The sequence below is a fragment of the Mirounga angustirostris genome, unplaced genomic scaffold (assembly GCF_029215605.1).
Source record: "Mirounga angustirostris isolate CCGP_5_RB_7025 unplaced genomic scaffold, mMirAng1.0.hap1 SCAF_5, whole genome shotgun sequence".
In the NCBI taxonomy this organism is placed as follows: Eukaryota; Metazoa; Chordata; class Mammalia; order Carnivora; family Phocidae; genus Mirounga; species Mirounga angustirostris.
In genome coordinates, this window is record NW_026991713.1 from 135816150 (window position 1) to 135838876 (window position 22727).

General features: G+C 43.8%; 1 long non-coding RNA gene across 1 annotated transcript; it reads right to left on the reverse strand.

The window, feature by feature from the left end:
- Positions 1-980: 980 nt before the first annotated feature.
- On the reverse strand, positions 981-22329 carry LOC135364350 (uncharacterized). The gene is made up of 3 exons (XR_010411227.1): positions 22235-22329; positions 2790-2982; positions 981-1898 (listed from the first exon to the last, which is right to left on the reverse strand). It is a non-coding gene; the product is annotated as an uncharacterized LOC135364350 (long non-coding RNA).
- Positions 22330-22727: the final 398 nt, after the last annotated feature.

The window sequence follows — 22727 nt, forward strand, 5'->3', positions numbered from 1 at the left end:
GGGTCTTCATCTCTTACCTAATGAAGGCATCCATGTACACGAAGAATGTTAACAATCAATAAAGTGTGTATGCCCTTCTGTTCAGTTGTTTGTTTTTTTTTTTTCAGTTTAATTCCCAACAGCCCCAGACCCCAAACGAGTAGAAGAAAATCCTCATCTCCTCTTTAGTTCTGAGGACAAGGTTACCTGACCAGCCAATACCTCATTTATGCAACACCAACCAGGATTCAGAAATATTCCTGTCATAGCGACATTTCTTCTAGAAGCATCCATCAGTAATAGCTCCCTAGTAAAATTTTTCCTGATTGCCATACTTTATGCCCTTGTTTTAATTTGCTTAAGCAGGCGTTATGATTATAAATTGGCTCTTGATTATCCACAGAGGTATTATCTCCCGATACTTTCTGAAAATAACCGAGCAGAAGAGGTACCTAAATTGTTTATTTTCTTTCACATCGCTCTGCACGTGCTGTTGCTTTTCTAGTTCCTGTGACTGACAGCCCATGAGAGATTGGATAAGCTGAAATATTTGGTGACTTCCCCAGCCCTTCAAAGAGGGGTAGAATAAACCTGGGAAGAAGGGGAGCTCGTGGGCGTTTTTGCTGGAAACGAGGGTCGTGGGAATGCTGAGGAGGCTCACAAGGGAACAAATTCCAAGCAAAAGTAGGCAGGCAGGCAGATATCCAGGGACTCTCCCAGCGAGCTTGGATCAGGCTCCAGACTGGGGTCATAACTGTGTCTTTACTGTGTCGTGCATTTCGGGTACACCCCACCCCTGACAAAGATGGAGGTGCATCGTTAAAACAACGTGAAGATTCTTTATCCTACTGTTTCCTCAGTCGTGCGCAGTGCAGGCAACCCGTGCCCCGTTCGTATGGAGACTCGCATCGCGACGCGCATCTCTACTGCTGCAGGCCTGTCTTAGTCAGCTCTAGCTACTACAACAAAAATGCCACAGACCGGGTGGCTCGTGAACAGCAAACATTTATTTATTCCTCACAGCCCCGGGGGCTGAAGTCCAAGATCAAGGTGCCTGAAGATTCGGAGTCTGGTGAGATCCTGCTTTTTGGTTCACAGACACATTTTCAGTGTCCTCACCTAATGGAAGGGGGTGAGGGGGCTCTCTGGGGTCTCTTTTATAAGGACTCCCATCCTGTCATGGGGGCCCCACGCTCATGACCTCAGCACCCCCCGAAGTCCCCACCTCCTAACACCATCACAGTGGGGGGTGAGGCTTCAACATATAAATTAGGGGGAATACAAGCATTTACTTTACAACATGCCTCAAGGTCCACAGTGCCTGCCAATGAGTGCTGGAAGCACCCCACAGTGGGAGGGGAAGGAAACCAGAGGTGCAGGATCGGCACGCCCACGACTCTCAGCAAGGCACTGAGACCCTGGGCCATCAGGGGGCTGCACGGGAGAAGGCCTGGGAGTGTCCCTTCAGGAAGTGGTGACAGTTCTGTGGTGGCAGGACAATCCCTCCTGACACTGGCCCTGCTTATTTCCAGAAATGTCATCACCCTTTTCTCGGAGGTCAGCCCATCATGCTGGGGGGCCACACGCCCGGGAGGACTCGGGCGCTGAAAGCAAAGTCGAAAAGCCACCAACAGGCAGCGAAGCCAGGCCGGCAGGGGGATGTGCCTGAGGGGCCTTCTGCTGGCAGCTTGGCTAGCAGCTCCAGCCAGGCCCAGCAGGTGCGTTCTTTGTGACAGCAGGATGCCTCATGGTCATCCCTCAGCCCAGGCTATGACCCACTGTCCCCAGGGCTGTGGCCATGGGTGCCTGCTGAGCCCGCACCGCTTCCTGCCGTGTAATACTCAGTTGCTGACTTGTCCTCGGGGTCTTAGCAGGATTCCTTCAGGCAAAGAATGGTCCATCCAGGAGGAGCCGTCTCCCTGCAGACCAAAATGGGAGAATCAGGGACCACCTCCCCACCAACCCAGGAACAGAAGGCGGGATTCCCATGGTGTTTGGGTGGCGATTTATTAATTCGTGGATGGGGCCGTTCTGAAATTCAGAGGAGCCAGAAAGTTCTGGAGAAAGAGAGACTGAGACAAAAGGACAGCACCTGCCTGGGAGGGTGGAGGAATTTTCAAACACAGTTATCTGTTTTTAATTTTACTTACTGAAGGTGGTGAACTCTCCACCGTTCCGAAGATGGAGTCAAGAGCCCCCTTATTTGGATGTCAAGTGAGAATGATGTCAGAGGCTTAAGGGGTATATGGTCCCTCAGATTATATTAAAATTTTTATTATACACGAAGGCCACCTCCCAGGCAGAGCCCCTGGGGGCAGTCTGGTCCTCCCTACCCCCCGGCTCAGGAGTGTCAACTAGCCTCCAAGGGCCCCCACCAAAGGTGCCCAAGGTGGACTGCCATATCCAGCCTTACCGGGGAGAGGGAATTCCCGAGCTCTGCCCCGCGGGCGAAGAGCTCCAGGCCTGGGGAAGCCCCAGCAGAACCGCAGAAGAACCCCAGGTGCTAACGATAAGAAGCCCTAGCCAGAGATTTAATTTTATAATCATCTCAGGACATTGATATTTTTAAGTTTCTCTTATGGAATTGAACAAATTGTAGAGTATCAGTATAAATATTATTATATAATCACCTAGGATGCCAAATCTGAGGAATAAAGGGGAGTTGTTTTATCACCGTTTTCTTCAACCTTTAATGACTGTAAAATTACTGGAAAAGTTGAACGGCATGTGGATTCCATTTTGCTAATGATTTAAGAAAGTAGAGGAATCAGAGACAGGAGTAGAACAATTGAATTAGAATCTGAACTTACCGTGAGAGACCTACACGTTGGGGTCACACGAAACAGGACCAGTTATATAGAAATAGGCATGCAGTCGTGTGTGAGGCCGCTCTAAGGTGATGACTGAAAACACGTGCCCTGGAATAGGACCGCCCTGTCTTCGTCCCCATCTTCGTGTCGACTCCAGCAGGTGGGGAGCCTCCCCGTGACTCAGTGGCCTCATCTGGAGGGTGCAGGTAACAATACCCATCTCAGGGTGGTGGTTGTGGACATAGAAGTGAGTGCACACCCATAAAGTGCTGGGAACACACGCACACACTCAAGGAAAGAGTCGCGTCTTGCCCACAAACCAGCAGCACGAGAGCTGATAAGCGTGATAAAGCGGGATCTTGAGTCTGCTTCTCCACAGACGACATCCTAGCTGAAGTCACATCCAGCAGAGTTGTTTCCAAGGCCAGACAGAAACTTGTAATTTGGACACTGGGATAGGAATTTCACACCTGTTGTATCTGTTAATCCTCACAATAGCTTGAAAATCTGGTGCTGTTATCTATAGAGTTGTGCCAACAGAGACTCGGGAAAGCTGTCCTCCTACAAATAGGTAAACTAGCATTTGAAGCCAAATTTAATAGTCTAAGATGGAGATTGAGAAATTGGTATTCATTCAAGGGGGTGGGGGAATGGAACAGTTAGAAATCATCAAACTAGGGCACCCTCCAGAAACCTGGGCACAGCTCATATGAACAAACAAACCACAACAAAACGCGCTTGACATGAGACCTCGTTTTTGTCCAAAGTACCCATGATGGGCAGAACATGGGTAACAATGGCCATAGTTGGGATGAAGACTAGTAATGTTTGTGTGAAACTTATATTTTAATAATCACATCACTTTCTATGCAGGAGGCAAATATTGTCAAGAAAGAATTCAAATGTCGAAGGGGCATTAGAACAATCTACTATTCGATTGTATTTCTTATTGAGTAAAGACCCAATGAAGCAAACACTGGGAATATTCAAAGTCTGGTCATCTGGCTCAAATTAATTTCAGTAGCAGGAGAACAGCATCAATTACACACTAAAATAGATCTAACATTATTAGTGTGGAATACAGGGAGGCCAATCATGATTCACTTCCGTGGGCTTAGGTGACCTCAACACCAGAACATCTCAGCTCAACTAACCTCAAGGGGGCTGGTATTGTTGCAGAAAGCCCTGCTCGGCACTCCCAGGCAGGTGAACTGTTTATGCATTTGATATATCCCAAATGGACATGTTGAAGACCTATTTACCATTCTGATACCAATTCCAGTGTGGGGGTGTCTATATAGGTCCCCCCTACAACACTAAGCAATTCACCACCACCTGGGTGTCCTACAATTCGACTCAATTCTGACACTGTCTACCTGGAGAGGGGTCAGATCTCACAGGTGAAGGGCTCAGTCCCACAAGACTGCCTCCACTCTTCATACACCGATTACAAGTCCAGGTTGTGTGACCAGGCTTCTGACAGATGGCTGTAGATCGGAGGTTGCAGCAACCCCCTCTCTAGAGTCCATTAATTTGCCAGAGAGGCTCATAGAACTCCGAGAAATAGTTTACTTACTGGATCACCAGGTTATTTTTTTTTAAGATTTTGTCTGTTTATTTTAGAGAGAGAGCAGAGGGAGGGGCAGAAGGAGTGGGAAAAAGGGAATCCCCAAGTAAGCTCCCTACTGAGCAGGGAGCCCAACGCGGGGCTCAATCCCAGGACCCTGAGATCATGACCTGAGCCAAAATCAAGAGTCGGCAACTAGGCCATTCAGACGCCCCTGGATCACCAGTTTATCATAAAGGATGTAACTCAAGAATGGCCAGATGGAAGAGACACATAGGACAAGGTATGGGGGAAGGGCTTGGAACTTCCATGTCCTCCCCCAGAAAGCCACTGTCCCCAAGTCTCCAGGGGTTCCCTGGAAGCTCTCTGAACCGCATCCTTTTGGGGTTTTATGAAGGTTCCATTACACAGATCCCCCTTCCAGCCCCTCTTTCCTTCCTGGAGATTGGTGGGGGTGCTGGATCTGAAACTTCAAACCCTCCAGTCACAGAGTTGCTTTTCCAGGCAACCAGCCCCTAAAAGACAGTGCCTTCCAAAAGATGCCTCATTAACATAACAAAAAAGACATCTCCATTACCTTCTTCACTTAAGAAACCCCAAAGGTGCTAGGATCTCTGTGCCAGAAACAGGGGAGAAGCCCGAATATGTATTTCGTACTATAAATCACAACATCACGGCCTCGTTAATCAAAGACCTTGAGCCTGGCAGGGAATGGTCCCTGCCTGCCGCTCTCCCAGCAGGAGTGACCGTGGCCCAGAGACAGACTCCTGGAGTAAACACCTGCTCTGGCCCTGACCTGGGGGTGAGCCAGAGGACTCTGCGCAGCTCTCAGTTTCGCTCTCTGCGTGAAGGACTGTCGCCAGAGTGAAGGAGATCCTGCGCCCCCCACGTTCACCCAGTGCCGGAAACAGAGCTAAGTCCTCAGCAAATACTATTATGTCATTAACAGGGCTGACAATTTATGGCAATTTCCTTCCTCATTTCATGTTTTTCTTTCTGATTCTGCTGTCCTACTTTTCATGCTATAAATCTGGTATCTAACCACAGATAGCAAGTTCCATCAGAGTCTATATTTTACAGCTTGGTCGTTCATTCTGACATTGTCTAAAACGCCCTGCAGCATCCAGAAGCATTCAATAAATCCTTGGCGAATTAAAGGGATTTTCACATTAATAATGGTAGCATTTATTATGTATTTTCTTTGTGCTGGGCCCTGTGCTGAGTGTTTCACGTGCTCGAACTCCCTTAATCTCCACTAACAGCCTTGAAACGCAGATACTCTATGAATGAAATACATTTTTTGATGAGCGGCAAGGAAGCTGCATTTTTCGTTGCCATAGCAACAGAGGTCTGGCCACACAGATCCGATTTTCGGAGGCAGAGTCATTGTTCTGCTCTGGTCTCCTGTGTCAGCCCGGTTTCAAGGCACTCACATGAAGACGGTGCGGCGTGAGGCCTGCCCAAAGAGATTTTCTTCATTGCTGCCATTGTTTCCCACAACGGCAGATGGATGTTCTAGAATCTAGACCCTCCCATTACTGCATGGAAGCTCTCTGTGAGCCCAGGCACAGACCTCAGAGGTCCGTGGAACGTGCCAAAGACATACAAAACGAAAAGGGAGAAAGTTGGTGTGTACTTGGGGAGCTTGGCTTTAATTCGGTTGTTAAATGCTTGAAAGCATTGGGTCTATAAAAGTGCAGGGGGCACGATCGATTGTGAAGGATTCAGGGTTTGCATGAGCACTTCACATACACTGTGAGCTGGCCAGTCGACACCCCAGACTTCTGCTCAGGGTCCTTGGCAGGCCAGATGGGTCCCAGAAATCTCTTTCACGGTGGCAGCCTCTGTTTGAGAAGGGATCGTATTCATAGATGTCCTTTGCAAGAGGTAGGAACTTTATAATGTACCCTTTATAATGTCTTGTCCACTCGAACTCATAATAAAGCACTAATGAACGTTCATGGTGCAATGAAAGAATGTGTGCCCTTGAGTAAAAAAAATAAAATAAAATAAAGAGATATATTTATAGAAATATATACATATGTGCTATAGTTTTCTAATTTTTATTTTATTTTTTTATTTTTTATTTTTTTAAAGATTTTATTTATTTATTCATGGCAGACAGAGAGAGAGAGAGAGAGAGAGAGGCAGAGGGAGAAGCAGGCTCCCCGCAGAGCAGGGAGCCCGATGCGGGACTCGATCCCGGGACCCTGGGATCATGACCTGAGCCGAAGGCAGACGCTTAACCATCTGAGCCACCCAGGCGCCCCTAGTTTTCTAATTTTTAAAATGTTATTGAATACTGAAACACAGTATTTCATTCTTTTTACATTTTTGTTATGGTAAAGTAAACATACTATAATATTTACCATTTTAACTGTGTTTAAGTGTGCAGTTCAGGGATGTTCTATATATCCATATGTTGTGCAGTGATCACCATCCATCTCCAGAACCCTCATTGTCCCAAACTGAAACCCCTTATCCACTAAACACATACACTGCTTTCTTTCGTAGCAGCTATCAAAGCAGACTCATGAGGATTCTTGCTTTTTCTTGTATTTTTTTTTTCTTTTCTTTTCTTTATTTTTTATTTACTGAAGTGGACTTGACATACAATATTAGTTTCAGGTGTACAACATATGGATTCGACAATTCTATACATTATAAAATGCTCACCACAATAAGTATAATCACCATCTGTCACCATACAACATTGTTAAAATACTTTTCATCCCTGTGACTTATTTATTTTATAACTGAAAGTTTCTACCTTTTAATTCCCTTCCCTTATTTCACCTGCCCAGACCTTCCTCCCCTCTGGCAACCACCAATTTGTTCTCTATATTTATGAGTCTGTTTCTATTTCTGATTTTGTTTGTTCATTTGTTTTGTCTTTTGGATTCCATATGTAAGTGAAATCATTGATGTTTTTCTTTCTCTGCCTGATTTATTGCACTTAGCATTATACCCTCTAGTTCCAACCATGTTGCTGCAAATGCCAAGATCTCATTCTTTCTTATGGCTGGGTAATATTCCATTGTACGTGTACACCGTATCTCCTTTTTTTTTTTTTTTTAAAGATTTTATTTATTTATTTGACAGAGAGAGAGAGCGCACAAGTAGGCAGAGAGGCAGGCAGAGGGAGAGGGAGAAACAGACTCTCCACTGAGCAGGGAGCCCGACATGGGGCTCGATCCCAGGACCCTGGGATCATGCCCTGAGCCGAAGGCAGCTGCTTAACCGACTGAGCCACCCAGGTGCCCCCGTATCTCCTTTTTTTAAAAGTTTTATCTTTAAGTAATCTCTACACCCAACATGGGGTTCAAACTCACAATCCTGAGAGCAAAAATTGCACATTCCCCTGACTGAGCCAGCCAGGCGCCCCGACCAGATCTTCTTTATCCATTCATCTACCAATGGACACACAGGTTGCTTCCATATCTTGGCTATTGTAAAAAATGCTGCAATTAACAGAGGGGTGCATATATCTTTTTGAATTACTATTTTTAAATTTTTTTAAATTTTATTATGTTATGTTAGTCACCATACAATACATCATTAGTTTTTGATGTGGTGATCCACGATCCATTGTTTTCGTATAACACCCAATGCTCCATGAATTACATGCCCTCCTTAATACTTTTGTTTTGGGGGGTTAAATACCCAGTAGTGGAATTACTGGATCATAGTGTAGTTCCATTTTTAACTTTTTGAGGAACATCCATACTGTTCTCCAGAGTGGCTGCATCAGTTTGCATTCCCAACAGTGCACGAGGGTTCCCTTTTCTCCACATCCTCACCAACACCTGTTGTTTCTTGTGTTGATTTTAGCCGTTCTGACTGGTGTGAGGTGATACCTCATTGTACTTATAATTTGCACTTCCCTGATGATCAGTGATGTGGAGTATCTTTTCATGTGTCTGTTGACCATCTGGATGTCTTTGGAAAAATATCTGTTCAGGTCCTCTGCTCATTTGTAATCATATGTTTGGTTTTCTTTGGTATCGAGTTGTATAAGTTCTTTACATGTTAACCCCTTATCGGATATGTTGTCGGCAAATATCTTCTCCAATTTAGTAGATCGCCTTTTCATTTTGTTGACAGTTTCCTTTGCTGTGCAAAAGCTTTTATTTTCATGTAGTCCCCATAGTTTATTATTGCTTTTGTTTCCCTTGCCTCTGGAGACAGGTCCAGAAAAATATAGCTAAGGCCTATGTCTAAAAGTTTACTGTCTATGTTTTCTTTTAGGATTTTTATAGTTTCAGGTCTTACATTTAAGTTTTTAATCCATTGTGAGTTTATTTTTGTGTATGGTGTAAGAAAGTAGTCCAGTTTTATTCTTTTGCATGTTGCGGTCCAATTTTCCCAACATCATTTGTTGAGGGGACTGTCTTTTCCCCATTGGGTATTCATTCCTCCTTTGTCGAAGATTAATTGCCCATGTAATTGTGGGTTTATTTCTGGGCTCTCTATCATGTTCCACTGATCTATGTATCTGTTTTCATGCCAGTACCATAATGTTTTTATCATTATAGCTTCGTGGTATAGTTTGAAATCTGGGATTGTGATTCCATGACAAATCTTAAAGCATGCATATATATTTCAGTCTCTAACATTATGGGATATTCAAATCAGGAAACATATTCTGAGGTGTTTGACATTCTCTGTGGAAATGTGGGTCATGTGAAACTTAAAATAGGGAAGTGACTACGACTTTATTATTAAGGAAATGCGCTGAGAATTATGAAATTAACACATGAAATTAGATACTAAGCTTGAAATTTGAATCACATTTGCATTACTTGAAAATAAAAGAAAGAAAGAAAGTAAAAGGAATTGTGTCTAAAAGAAGCCAGAAAAGGATGTAGGTGGAGTTGCTTAAGATAATAGCATCCGACAGATTTTAGTACAGGTTAGCAGTTCGTGTGTTGCTCTTAGGCTCAAAGTGAGTTACATGGAGTTACTGATATTATTATTGTTAGTATTTTATGTTTTAATCTTTTCACACCTCACTTGCTTCCATGACAGATTTCACAGTTTCGTGGATGGTGCTTTAAGTGGGAAGAAGGTGGGAATACCAGGACAATGGATCTGTATCACAGTAACAATGGGATGCTGCCCAGATGGGCCCCCAGCACTGACCCTGCATTTTCCAAAAGCCATTGTATGAAGAACCGTGTCTAAAAACTCATAGAACTAAATTCAGTACATACATATTTGAAGGAGAATAACTCTGATTTGAGGATTACATTTTCGAATCCTTTTTTCTCTCCCAAGTGGATGGACTTTTCAAACTTGTCAAAAACACTCTTCCGTCACTATAGATCCTTTGTCCTCTCTCTTCCTTAGGACAGTCCACGAGAGTTACAGAGAAGAGCCTTGCATTACTAAATACTGTCAGTAGAACCAGATCGTGTCCAGGAGAATATTAAAGCTAAGCTAATGACAGAAAAAATTGATTTAGCATTTGCAACTGAAATTTTTTAGTTTGCAATATCTTTTACTATATTCTCCATGTGAGCAAGTAAACATTTTGAGTAATGAACGTTTATTACCGTATGCTCCTAATATAAGCTTTATATTCTGACCTACATTTATGTATAAATGTCCAATACATGGGTTAACAATATAAACCAAAGATTTACAGAGTTACTTCATCTTTGGTGTTTAGTACCTCATTTACAGAAAACAGTCCAAAATTATTTGCCAAATGGAACAGTTAGGGAATAATAGTTTTGTTCCAGTTAAAATAAATCCTGTAAAGGAGTTTTGTTATCTTATCTACATAGCATCCTCTAAACTTAGCACATGTTTTATGCTATTTATATTATTTAAATAGGAAAATAAGAAACAGTTGAACTGAGCTGAATTATCAGATTAAGTTCTTTGTTTTTAATAAAAACATATGAAAGATAAAATAAGGGCCCTCTATGAATTTACTATTACCAAATAACTTTTCCAATATTTTTGAGATCTTTCTTTTTAGTCTTTTTTATACATATTTTATATAGCAATTATAATACTGTGCTTTGTTCACCTAACGTGAGCACATTTCACATTTTAGAAACTTGACAAACATTTTAATGAATTTTTGCTCATTTGTTGCCTAGACGTGTCATGCTGTAATTATTCACTTTTATATTGTTGAAAATTTAGATCTTTTATTTTTATTACTATTATGAGCACACTATGAGAAAGATCTTTCCACATGTGTTGAGATTATTATCTCAGAAAGATTCCCCAAAATAAGAATACTGAATCAAAGGCTATGAACATTTAAGATTCTTGTCGATTTGCTTCTTCAGGTAAAAAATTTTCTCAAATAAACAAGACTTATTATTTATAGTCACATCAGCAATGTACCTGAGCACTCATTTTTTAATTATAAAATTTAAAGGTTATAAAATACCATTTCTTTTTAATACGAGTCTTTTGAGTAACAGTGACGGTTAGCCTTATGTGTCAAATCTACTGGGCTACAGGGTGCCCAGATACTTGGTCAAAAATCACTCCAGGTATTTGTGTGAGGGTGATTTTGGATGAGATTAGTATTTCAATGGATAGACTAGCTCAAGCAGATGGCCTTCCCTCATGTGGGTAGGTCTCATCTGATCGGTTGAAGGCCTGACTAGAACAAAAAGCTGGCTCTTCTCCAAGTAGAAAGGAATTCCTCCTGCCTGACAGCTGTTGAACAGGAACACTGTTCTATCCATCTACTTATCCACCCATCTATCTATCTATCTATCTACACATTCACACATACATACATATGTACATCCTTTTGGTTCTGTTTCTCTGGAGAGCCCTAAGACAACCACTTGACCAGTTTACTGCCTATTTGCTAATTAATTACATTTCCTTACTTTTGAATGATATGCTCATGTTCTCTGGCTATGTATAATTTAGGGCGTTCTTACTGGTTGCCAGGAAATAAATTCTATACATTTTTATCATATTTTCAGTAAACTTTAACTGTCCTGATCAACCCACCTTCCTAAGAAATTCACTCAGAAACACTAAATTTTAACGAAAACTTAAAGAAAATTCTGATTCAGAAAAAAAGAAACGAATGAATAACTAGAGTATGTAGGACACGGCTTCTCTTCCTCCTGGTCAAAAAAGAAAAAAAAACGAAAAGCCAGTTTCATGTTTAGTCCTCTATGAATTAGTTGCTCTTTTGGCATTGTGTCATGGCCAAATCCCAAGGACTGGCCCCGGGTTCTCCAGCAATGCATTAGGTCTCTGCCACTACAGGGCAGTTTGACAGAGCCGTGGAGTTCATTTTTACTTGTACTGGAGAGATTCTCAGCCTTGTGAAGGCGATCAGCCCGAGGCATTGGCAGAGCAGTGGGGTTGCGGGCCGAAGATCTGCCCTGAACTGTGCAGGTGGGCCTCCCGCCCTTGGCCGTCTACCTCACACAGCTCCAAGCTTCGGGAAATAGGGACACCACTGCTCCCATCTGGCACCTTCCTACGTCTCGCAGTTGCCCGTCCCTACATCCGTCGACAGGACATTTGCGCCAGCCATGCGCTCTTCCCTCTACCTTGGAAGCTGAAAGAGAAGTAAAACAACTCTGCAACCAACAGGAACAGTTTCTGACCTCTGCGGTGGTTCTTAAGGATTTATTTAGCTGCTTCTGGTTTTCGTGGCAAGAATTTCCTTGAAACCCTAAAAGGACCTCCACTTTTACATAAATCAGACCAAAACAGTCCCTGGCCTTGCTTGCTATCGTTCTCCCTGTGGCTGACCACGAGCTCTGTGTGTCAGGGACACGCAGCCCGGGACCCAGGCCCTTAACTCCATTAGGAGGGGCCTAATTGGCCACAACCTGCACACAGAGAGGGGTCTCTACCTTAAAAAGCCTCAAAAACCCACTGTCCAAACTAAAACTCTCAGCATGCTTTGCTGCCTAATGTTCACTTACAGAAGAAAAAAAAAATGAAAACTGGGATTAAGAGAGCTGGAGGAAATGGAATTCCAGCCCTAAAACCCAACTGGCCAATAACTAGCCACAGAAAGTGGGATCATTCATTGTTTTTTCCTGAGACTAAAATTAAAACTATTATTATTTCCCCCACTTAATGGTTTAAGTTTAACCAACAGTTGTAAATATTTTAGCAGGCAAAGAAAGGTTTTTCTTAATAGGATTTCATTCAAAATATAGGATAGTAATTAAAGGAAACCACTGGTGTTTACAGTTTTATACTCCCCCTATTAAAATGAGCTATGTATGAAGAAAAATGTGTATCATAAATGGAGATTATGGTCACGGGAGAGGATTATCTATTTTAAGCTAAATATAAATAATTCATATGTTCCCCATAATAGCACATGCTGTCCTAGATGTTTGATATCAATTCATAACACAAAGAAACTGATAACGTTACTAAAAGGTGGTCATAAAAATATTTCTAATTTCCATTGTCTACCACAAAAATGCTGGTAATTATTTAGGGCGAGAGCTTTTTTTGTTTTCTGAAATTATTCTAACAAAACCACTTCCTTTAAAGATGCATGATGAAGTGCAGGCCTCGGCTCATTGCAAACACATCTGTGCAAAATTGCTAAGAAACCTATTCGAATGTTTCTTTTTTAAAGTGCATATCTTGGGCTGTAACGGTCATTGGAAAGTGCCTAAATTTGCAGGAGAAAATTTTGTATAGAACATTGCTTTAGGGAGGAAATGACAATTAAGCCCTTAAAAAAAGATTTTGCAGCAAGAGGATTGTACTTCTATGGCCTCAAACATTTTCTTCCTACTTTTTTGTAACACAAGAAAGATTTGGGGTTGCCTTAACAAAAAACCTAGATAAAATAAAAACAAAGATGATTAGCAGAAAACTAAACAGCTTAGGGTCAAGCTGCTGATTCTTAGAGACTCCTCCAGGAAAACCAGAATTCTAGATCATATCATTTCTCTGGGCCACACCTACCTCCGAAAGGCAGGTTGTATAGTTAGAAAAGAGCTGGGGTGGCAATCCCAGGACCACAGGTCACTTCAAACATCCCCGCATCAAGGAGAAGACAGGGGAAAAGAAATGCCCTGGACAACGAGTCCACCAAATAGAGACACTTAGTGACCATGTCCTGTGTGAGATCCTGGGGCACAGGACCTGCAAGTACAGACTCATGCTTTGCCTCAGGAAGACCCTGGTCTTTCAAAGCAGAAGGAGGCGGGGCGCCTGGGTGGTTCAGTCGTTAAGCATCTGCCTTCAGCTCAGGTCATGGTCCCAGGGTCCTGGGATCGAGCCCCACATCAGGCTCCCTGCTCGGCGGGAAGCCTGCTTCTCCCTCTCCCTCTCCCCCTGCTTGTGTTCCCTCTCTCGCTGTGTCTCTCTCCGTCAAATAAATAAAATCTTTAAAAAAAAAAATAAAAGCAGAAGGGGAGTGTCGTCGAGTGCTGAGCCATGAATGCAGCCTAAAACAGAGGGGGTCACTCGTGCAGCAAGAAGCCACCCCGCGAGCAGGATGGGAGGTGTGGGGCAGCACGGTGGGACACACCCATGGCGATGTCACCTTGGCCGCTTCGGCCCCCGTCCCGCCCTCACCTCCACCTGCCTGGCTCTCCTTCTCCATCCTTCTTCCCTTCCAACCTGCCAAAGGCAGTACCCTAGAAGCACCAAGTTGAAAGAGATCTCAAAACACCAGGTTCACAATGTTCAAATCATTCAGGGTCTCAGGTTTCGCCCCTGCTAATAATTTCAGTTCTTCTTGCTGGACAGCTAGGCAAGCCCCATAGAAAGCATCAGGGAGGGCCAGCCCTAGTCCCTTTCCAATAGCTGGCGGGTCCCCATGAATAGAGTGAGGGGCAGTCTCTCTGGGAGGTCTTTGGGGCTTCCTCCACGGAGCCATGCCTTTCTTCTGCGACCTTCCAGCCCTCAGCGTGTGTGCCTCCGAGCCTGTTTTCCACACCTGTGAGCCACCCGGACCACAACTTCCCAGGCTGGCCCAGTCCCACCCTGAATGATTACACTTCCATCCTGCCTTAATGTGTGCCTCTCCCTGCGTCCCTCTTCTTTCGGAGACTACCTCCCATGCCTCTGCTCAAATCTGCTCCTTCTCGCGGGCTTTCTGCGGTTTCTCATGTGATGCTCAGTGATGAAACCATCTACAGTGTTCCAGCAGCTTCTGAATAAAGCCAGGTGTTTTCCACTGTTCTAGTCCTGACTCTCCAACCAGCTTTGTGACCTAGAAGAAACCCTTTCCCAAAATCAGATATATTGTCTATAAATGACTGGTCTCTTTGGATTATATGTTGGGTAAGAGACCATCCTGATGAACTCTGGAGGTGCTCTCAAGCTTACACTACATTCATGTATTTATTTACTCATATATTTATGTGGTCAACAGATAGTTATTGAGCACTTGTTCAGTTTGGGGCACTGTGCTAACAGCTAGCAAATGTCGTATAGGATGGCAAATTAAAATAAATTACTGATTAGATTTTGTATTGATATACATCACTTCCATGCATCTATTTATCTATATCCTTACATAGAATGACCTATTATCCACCCACCCATGAGCCCACTGTCTCCAGCACTATGTTATATGCTTCTCAAGAAGAGGGACAGAAACCGTATCTCCCTGTATACAACCCAAGAACCCAGCACACTGCCCTTTGGTTGACATGAATGTTGGTGAACATTCCTTCATTCACTCAACACTCATGCTACGTGCCACTGTATGCTTCAAATAGAGTCATCACAAAGCCCTGCACTCATGGACTTTGCATTTTATGGGGGGAAACAAGGAATGCAAAACTCAATGAAAGAATAAACAGCATCAGCACAAACTTTCAAGTAGTTGAGAGTAGATAAATAAGTGAGAGAAATGTAAATGCAACAGTGACTCAGCACCACAAAGGGAAGGTGAGAGAAGACCTGTTGGAGGGGAGCGCTGAGCAGAGACCCGATTGGACAGAAAGAGCAGGAAGCTGTGAAGACAAAGGAAAGCAGCATTTCAGTGGTGGCCAGGGACCAGAACACATGCCATATTCCGGGAAGAGAAAAGAAGGCCAGTGGGCCCAACCATAGCAAAATCAGAGAGCATGACATAGCACTGTGGACAAGAATGACTTCTTGAATGGACTGTAGACAATGAGGTGCTTCTTTACCCGTCAGCCAACTGATCCTTTCAAAATATGTCATATAGTGCAACTCTTCTGCTCAAAATAGCCCATGATTTGGCCACTTGGAATAAAACCCAGAGTCAATACAACAACTTAGGAGTTTGTAATGCCCTCTGCTCCTGACCCTCACCCTCTAGCCATCCACATGCCTCCCTCCTCACTGTCATCATCAAAAACTTCTTCAGAAGCCTTCCCAGACACCTGTCCAAAATCTAGCCCTTTCTTCTACCACTAACCACTAACCTCTCTGGTCTATTTTTCTTCTTAGCCCTTACCAATGCCTTGACAATTAACTAGTTGGTTATTCGCTTATCCATTTGTTGTCTATCTCTTTGAACTAGGATCCATTATCTTGTACATGACTCTATACCCACCACCAAGAATCACGTCACACACAGAATGGGTACTCCATAAATACGGGCTGAATGAAAGAATGAGGAAAGTCATGGATGCAACCAGAACCAGCGAGGAATATAGAAAGCCATTGGATCAGCTCTGATGAAAGGGGACAGTATCTTGTATTGATGTCAGTAGTAGAGATGGAGAAAGGTGGGAAGACTCAGTAGAATCGATAGGAAAGGCAGTCAACCAGGCATGAGAAATAGTGGCAACTGAAGAATTAGGAAGGGCTTGGAAAAGTTTGGAATTTGAACAACTAGAGCAATGGTGGGACTGTTCACTGGGAAGAGAGGACTAAAGAGTATGGTTTTCTGTTCATTTTCATATTTATACTCTTATTTTTACTGGAGTTTTTCTTTTGTCCATAATAGTCTTGTGTAATATGTTAGCTCAGTGAAAATTTCACTTATGCAGTGGATTAACAAGTCTGAAGCTCATAAGAGAAGTCATAACTAGAAATATAAACAACGATCATGTACATACACAAATAAGTTTTTTTCAGAGCCATGCAGGTGAATGACTTTGCTTGAGAGGAGAAAGCTGTTATAGAAGAAAAGGGGGTCAAGATTCTACCTTCCTGACATTTAGAGTTTGAGAAGATGAGGGAGACCCTGCAAAACAGACTCAGAAGAAGGAGCCGATAAAGCAGAAGAAGAATCAGGAAATAATACAGGGTCTTAAGAGGAAATGTATGGTCAGCTGCGTCAAATGCTCCTGAGAGTTCAAATAAGATAATTCCAGGGAAGTGAACATTGGATTTAGCAACACGAAGAACATTGTTGACCTGAGGAGAACAGTTCCCGGTGGGGTCATAGGAACAGTAGCCCCTGCAAAGGTTAACTGTTCAACTTAATACATGCGTAAGAAGAAGGAATGCTGTCTCTGTCTATCATCCATCCATCCTTCCATCAATCCTTCCTTCTTTCTTTCCTTCCTTCCTTCCTTTCATCCATCCATCCATCCATCCAACTGTCCATCTACCCATGCCTCAGGAGAAGGTACTGGCTCAGAGAGACAATGATGTCTAGTCCCCTATTAGGCAAGAATTGTTTGAAGTAATGGGGTTACATGCTCAAGCGGATATGTCTGATAAGGAGGAAAAACTCAAAGAAAAGATTAGACTTGAAATAATGATATAGGAGATTGTCAAATCCATGAGAGTGGGTGGAATTATTGAGGGAAAAACATACTGGGAAGAGAGCAGGGGTTTGTGAAGGAAAGCCCAGTGGTCAGGGAGAAGCAGAGTGGTGAAAGGAGCCGGAGGGTAAATGTAGGCTTTTGTCAGAGATCTAATTCAGGGACCAGGCTGACAAACTGCAAGAGTACATCTCAGAGGTTATTTGAGCAACTTCAAGTCAAGCTGCAGGATGCATGAAGTGAAAGTGTCCCCCATTGTGACTTGTTACTGCAAAAGAATCATCACACGCCTTCAGCTGCAGCCTTGTGGCACTTAGACACACCAGGTGACCCAAATGTGGCATCCTCTTGCTCTATGACTATGCCAGGTGGGGGGGGAGTTTCTGAGATTTCCAGCGGTGTGGCAGCCCCTCAGGAGGGCTGACCTGCCTTCTTTCTGATAAATTATAAGCTGTTCTCCTCCTGCAAGATCATAAAGGCATGGGATGAAAAGTGCCGGGAGAGGTCCATCAGGAGGCTACTTGTGGTTTTTCCTCTAAAAAAAGATGTGAAGTTTGGAAGAACTAAAGCTCCTCCTAATATTTCTACTTTTGGGTGGGCTAGAGAAGAACAATGGACCGGATTCCATGCTGGGGACAACAATCTAATTATCTGGCCTGTGCGAAGGAAAGCTGCCGTCGCCCCTGCAAAGAGCTCCCAGGATCACAGGTAGCCAGCAGCCAGCATCCGTCCCAGACGACCCCAAGTCCCAGCCACCCAGGGCCGGTTCCCTCCCCTCTCCCCACACACACGTCCCTTCTGACACCTTCCTCCAGTCTCTCCAAGGTCGCTCTCTGTGGCACCTGCCACAGTGGACTCTGACATGTGGGGCTCTTACCTGAGCCCCTCTGCCTCCTGCTTCTCATGTCCCTCCACTCGGACAATGCTCTCAGACGCAGCCACTAGCCTGCGTGAAGTTGAACGAGGGACCAGAGAAGATCCCTAGTTAATATCTCAAAAAAATATCGTGCCACCACACAACATATCCCAACTTCAACATCCCTTTGGCCAAAAATGATCATTATCTTATCTTCACACTCTGCCCATCTCCTTCCCATTTCATGGTACTCATGTTCAGTCACCCAGGTCATTTCCTACCACACCCTCCCCACCAATGACACCGTCTCTCAATCTCTCACACTGCTGAGTTTGTTTCATCAGAAACCACAACTGGTGGTCCTTAGACACTTCTCTGGAAAAATACCATTTTACACAAAAAAAGATTCTCTTCCCCCCAAAAGGCTGATTAAATAAACACGAACAACTGAGAAGTCACTCGGATATATAGGTCAGTTAGCGAGTCACAACTGGAAACAAATAGGATATGCTTAAAAGGATGCCTGAGAGCCATTTTTCCAAATCACACTGGTTCTTTAAAGTAACTTAGATTATACGAGCGAAAAGCATGCTCATTAGCAAAACCTAAATCAAGGCCGATGTAATTATATGGGTAACAGCTCGGTCTGAACACCTCAAGCTGCCTTGATAAGTGTCTCCGTCAGCTGGAAATGGGGGGGTGGTGGTGCAGGGCCGTGAAGCTGCTTTTAGCTACAGACATTTGTGACTTTTATAACTAGATAAGAAAGATAAAATTTAATTAATTTTAGTGTAAAATGGAAGAATCACATTCTGATTCCCATAGACACTCAGGCAGCCACTTTCAAAGAAAACTGACCAGGTTTGACTGAATCACCGGTACTCGAATTTCTAAGACGTTCTCGACACCTGACACTATTGTTCACTTTCTAGCTCGCTCACTGGCATCCAGCAATGGCTTAAGTATGTTTTGCTAAAAGCTAACTGCTGTAACTACAAATAAATATATTTGTGGGTCAAACACTAGGACGCGAGTTTTACAAAAACTTGAAGTTTTTGTAAATAATGGTCACATTTTAGAACCTGGTAATTAAATGGTAAACGAGATTAAAAGTTTTCATTATGTGTTTGAAAGTGGTTTTTTTTTTTTCTATCTTAACTCAGATCTTGACTAAAATAATACAGAATTGATTTAGTCAATGCTATTTGATTTCTTAGAACTATAGCGACTAGAACAGGATTTCCTGGTTTTTGAGAAAGCCGCAGAGATCAAACAACACATCTGGAGCCCCGGGCCTCATCTGCTGGGTGGTGGTGCAGTCATGCAGATTGCTTTATTAGTGCTTGGTTTCCACGGGTCTCCTTCTCTCTTTCCCTCATTGACTGGAGGAGTGCCTGGGACCCTCCGGGTTCTCCCCAGGACACCAAAGACTGTTCTCTCCATGGGCTTCTCTGTGTGTTTGTTTCGATTTTGTTTCTGATTTGTCCCATGTTGCTTTTCACGAAGAAAAACGTAAAGGAAACTTTTAGACAGAGCTTTTCTCTTTTCATCAAAAGAGTAAATGCTTCTCCTGATCCTTTGGAAATTTCCCCTTTCATGATACACTAAGCATTAAGTCACCCAATGTGAAGACTGTGGGATTTTAGCAAACGCGGTACCAGGGGGTTGCGTGCTCCTGGGATTCCCCAGTGCCAAGGGGAGCACACTGCCGGCTTGCGGTTCGTGCTGTGTGTCTTCAGAGGAAGTGGGCTCATTTATCTCTGATTCACTCTGTGTCTTTTTCCTGGTACAGTGTGAGCTCCAAGTAGACCACATCTCAGTACCGTGGCCAGTCAGAGACAGGGCTATCACCAAAATCCCATGGAAAGAGACGTCTACAGCTTGGGGCTGTTGATTGACTTTGCGTTTCTATCTCAATCCCAGCTCCCTGTCCTCAGCGCCAAAGCAGTCTGGGATTACAAACCGTGCAAAACTACACCTGGAAGTGGCGACAGGTATCCAACACGTGTCTAGTCTTTCCAAGAAGAAAAAAGCCAGATTAGGTTAACAATTGTTGACCTTTCCATTGCAGCGTAGTTATGACAAGGTGCCTGCATACACACCACTTTCGTGTCCCTGAAGCAGTGACCTCAGACTCCTGAAAAGTAGCTTCCTGTCCTTCATTTTTCTATGACCGGGTGGACTGGGATGCCTAGAGCATGGCCTAATCTAGACCCATCCCAAAACATCTCCACTCCAGAGGCGTGCATGGGTAAGTCTCAGATTCACCTTCGTTTTATTTCCAGGTGACACATGTTCCTACTGGGGGGAGGGGAGGTGGTGCATCCTGACCTGCAGCGTGTATTATGTCCACTCAAGATCAAAACAGTCATGTACTGAAATGGGACCCAGCATGAAATCCAGGTGCCCTACAAAGGATCTGGAGAGTTTTAGGTAAACAGCACACATTTACTGTCACCCCCTCTGAGCGCAGGGTAGGGGGGCGCTAGGAAGCTCGTCCCCATGGCCGCTCACCGCAGAGACAGGGAGACTGCATAGCACACAGCAGGGAAAGGGTCAGGCAGGGGGGGGGGCCCAGGGAGGGGGGGGCGTGATTAAGTTCTCCATGCAGCCTGAGGACCCATATAGGACAATTACGTCCTAAATCCAGTCCCCAGAGTATGGCAGATGCCAGACATTACAAGGACTATTTGTGTTTAAATTTGCTACTTTCAATAACAAAAATTGCTATAATGAAAATACTAAGGAAGTCCATTTGTTCTGACCTAGGGAGAAAAGTGCTGACACCAAGAACAGCCATATATTCCCAACATAAAGTGAAAATTTTCAGTCACAGCCATGATCAAATAGTTAATATCTATTGACCAAATCTTTTTTTTTTCTTTAATCTTCAGTTTACCATTTATATTCTCCTTCCACAGTCAGGAAGAACTACTGAAGACATAGACTCCTAGACAGATGATAATACAACCATCTTTAGAATTAAAAGTCATATTAAATAAGCCCAGAGGCTGGGCGCCTGGGTGGCTCAGTTGGTTAAGCGACTGCCTTTGGCTCAGGTCACGATCCTGGAGTCCCTGGATCGAGTCCCGCATCGGGCTCCCTGCTCGGCAGGGAGTCTGCTTCTCCCTCTGACCCTCCTCCCTCTCATGCTCTCTGTCTCTCATTCTCTCTGTCTCAAATAAATAAATAAAATATTAAAAAAAAAAATAAGCCCAGAGGCAAGCACCTCCATGCATAAATATTTCACATTTAGTTGATCATTAGAAAAGTGTGAAAAATATTATGTCTTCACCCTGACGAAATTATGGGAAGACATAAAATTTACTTGAACCTTTTAACCCTTGCCAAGATCTGACACAAAATGCAAAATCAAGGGCAAGCTGACGGTTTTTTTCTAGCTCACAAAGTTGCCAACGAGCACCGCAAAGTTTGCTAGCACATTTTGTGCTTATAATTTTAAGATCAAGTGTCTGGATCCCATGGTGGACCAAGGATTCATAGAGAGGAGGGAGCAAAATGGCCTAGGGATGGGCAGCCAGCAATGCATTGTCTGTGGAGAATTCAAAACGATGAGAAAGCCAGCTGAAAGTCAGTTCACCGTCTATTTTCCCATGAACAGGCAGCTACGTGTAATATCAGCGTGAAGTCCTTTATTAACAGGAGGGAAATCCTAACAGTTTATGAAACATTCACCCACATTATCACTTGCTGACAATCCTCAGTCGCTTAAATACACATAGAAAATCTCCCTTCACACAAACAAATGTAAAATAATACTAGATCAGAGGTTATGCAACATGTTGATTGTTCTCCCCACTGTAGTTCAGGCTCGGGTGATACATTGTTGGAAGGCCCAGAGTAGAAATTTGAGCAGGTGCCTCCAGAATTGAAAGGAAACCTGCCACTCTGTAATTGACTATATTCAGTATTTCGAGTGAACTTGGTTTTGAATACATTACTCGAAATATTGCCACAATGCTCTTCTCGGCTTCATTGGTAAGAATAACTTTTGAGGAACTTCAACCACCAGGATTGGAAGGCATGACACTTTCTACGGTAACATCGTTGAAAATTATGAGGTTAAGGCAAGTCACAAACATTTTTGAAGTGCTAATTTTTGCAATGGACTCATTCGCTGTAATATGAGCAAACACACGCCCTTGTAGTTTCAACGTGAAAAATGAAAGGACCGTGCAACATGCCAGGCGTGCCATTGTGAGCCTGATGAGAAAGCAGACAAAGAAACCCATCACAGAGAGACGATGGGCCCAAGCAGCCTCTTGCAGAGAGCACACATCGGAATACATCCTGTGGTACTTCATCTAATGCATGCATGGACTCAGAGCCTTACCTGTAAATACTCATGGCCATGACATGCTGCATGCAGACAGACATAAAACTCGAGAGATGGACCGGTCTGTGGAGAACGAGCTGTTGTTGCTGCTGAGAAACGAGAAAGAAGAGATAGAAATAGGGGTGGACTACGCAGGTAAAACAAGGCTCACGCTCAGTCCCGTGCTCCGGAATGTTCCTTCTTCTAGTGTCAAAGTGCCAGCCCCTTTTTCAGATAGAAATGCTCTCTATCCCCATGCAGAGGAAGGAAGTGGATCACCGAGCAAATGCTTCTACACACACACACACACACACACACACACGGAATCTACCTTGAATTTTATAGAGTCACTGTCGTTCAGAATGTTTCAGAAACACCTGCTGTATGTCAGGCTGTGTGCTGGGCACCCAAGAGAGGCGAACAGAGGGAGGCCCTAGGAAATGGGCTGGCCCAGGCCCTACCCCCGGGTCAGCCTGCCTGTGGCCCAAACAGCTCCCCACCCCCACCCCAC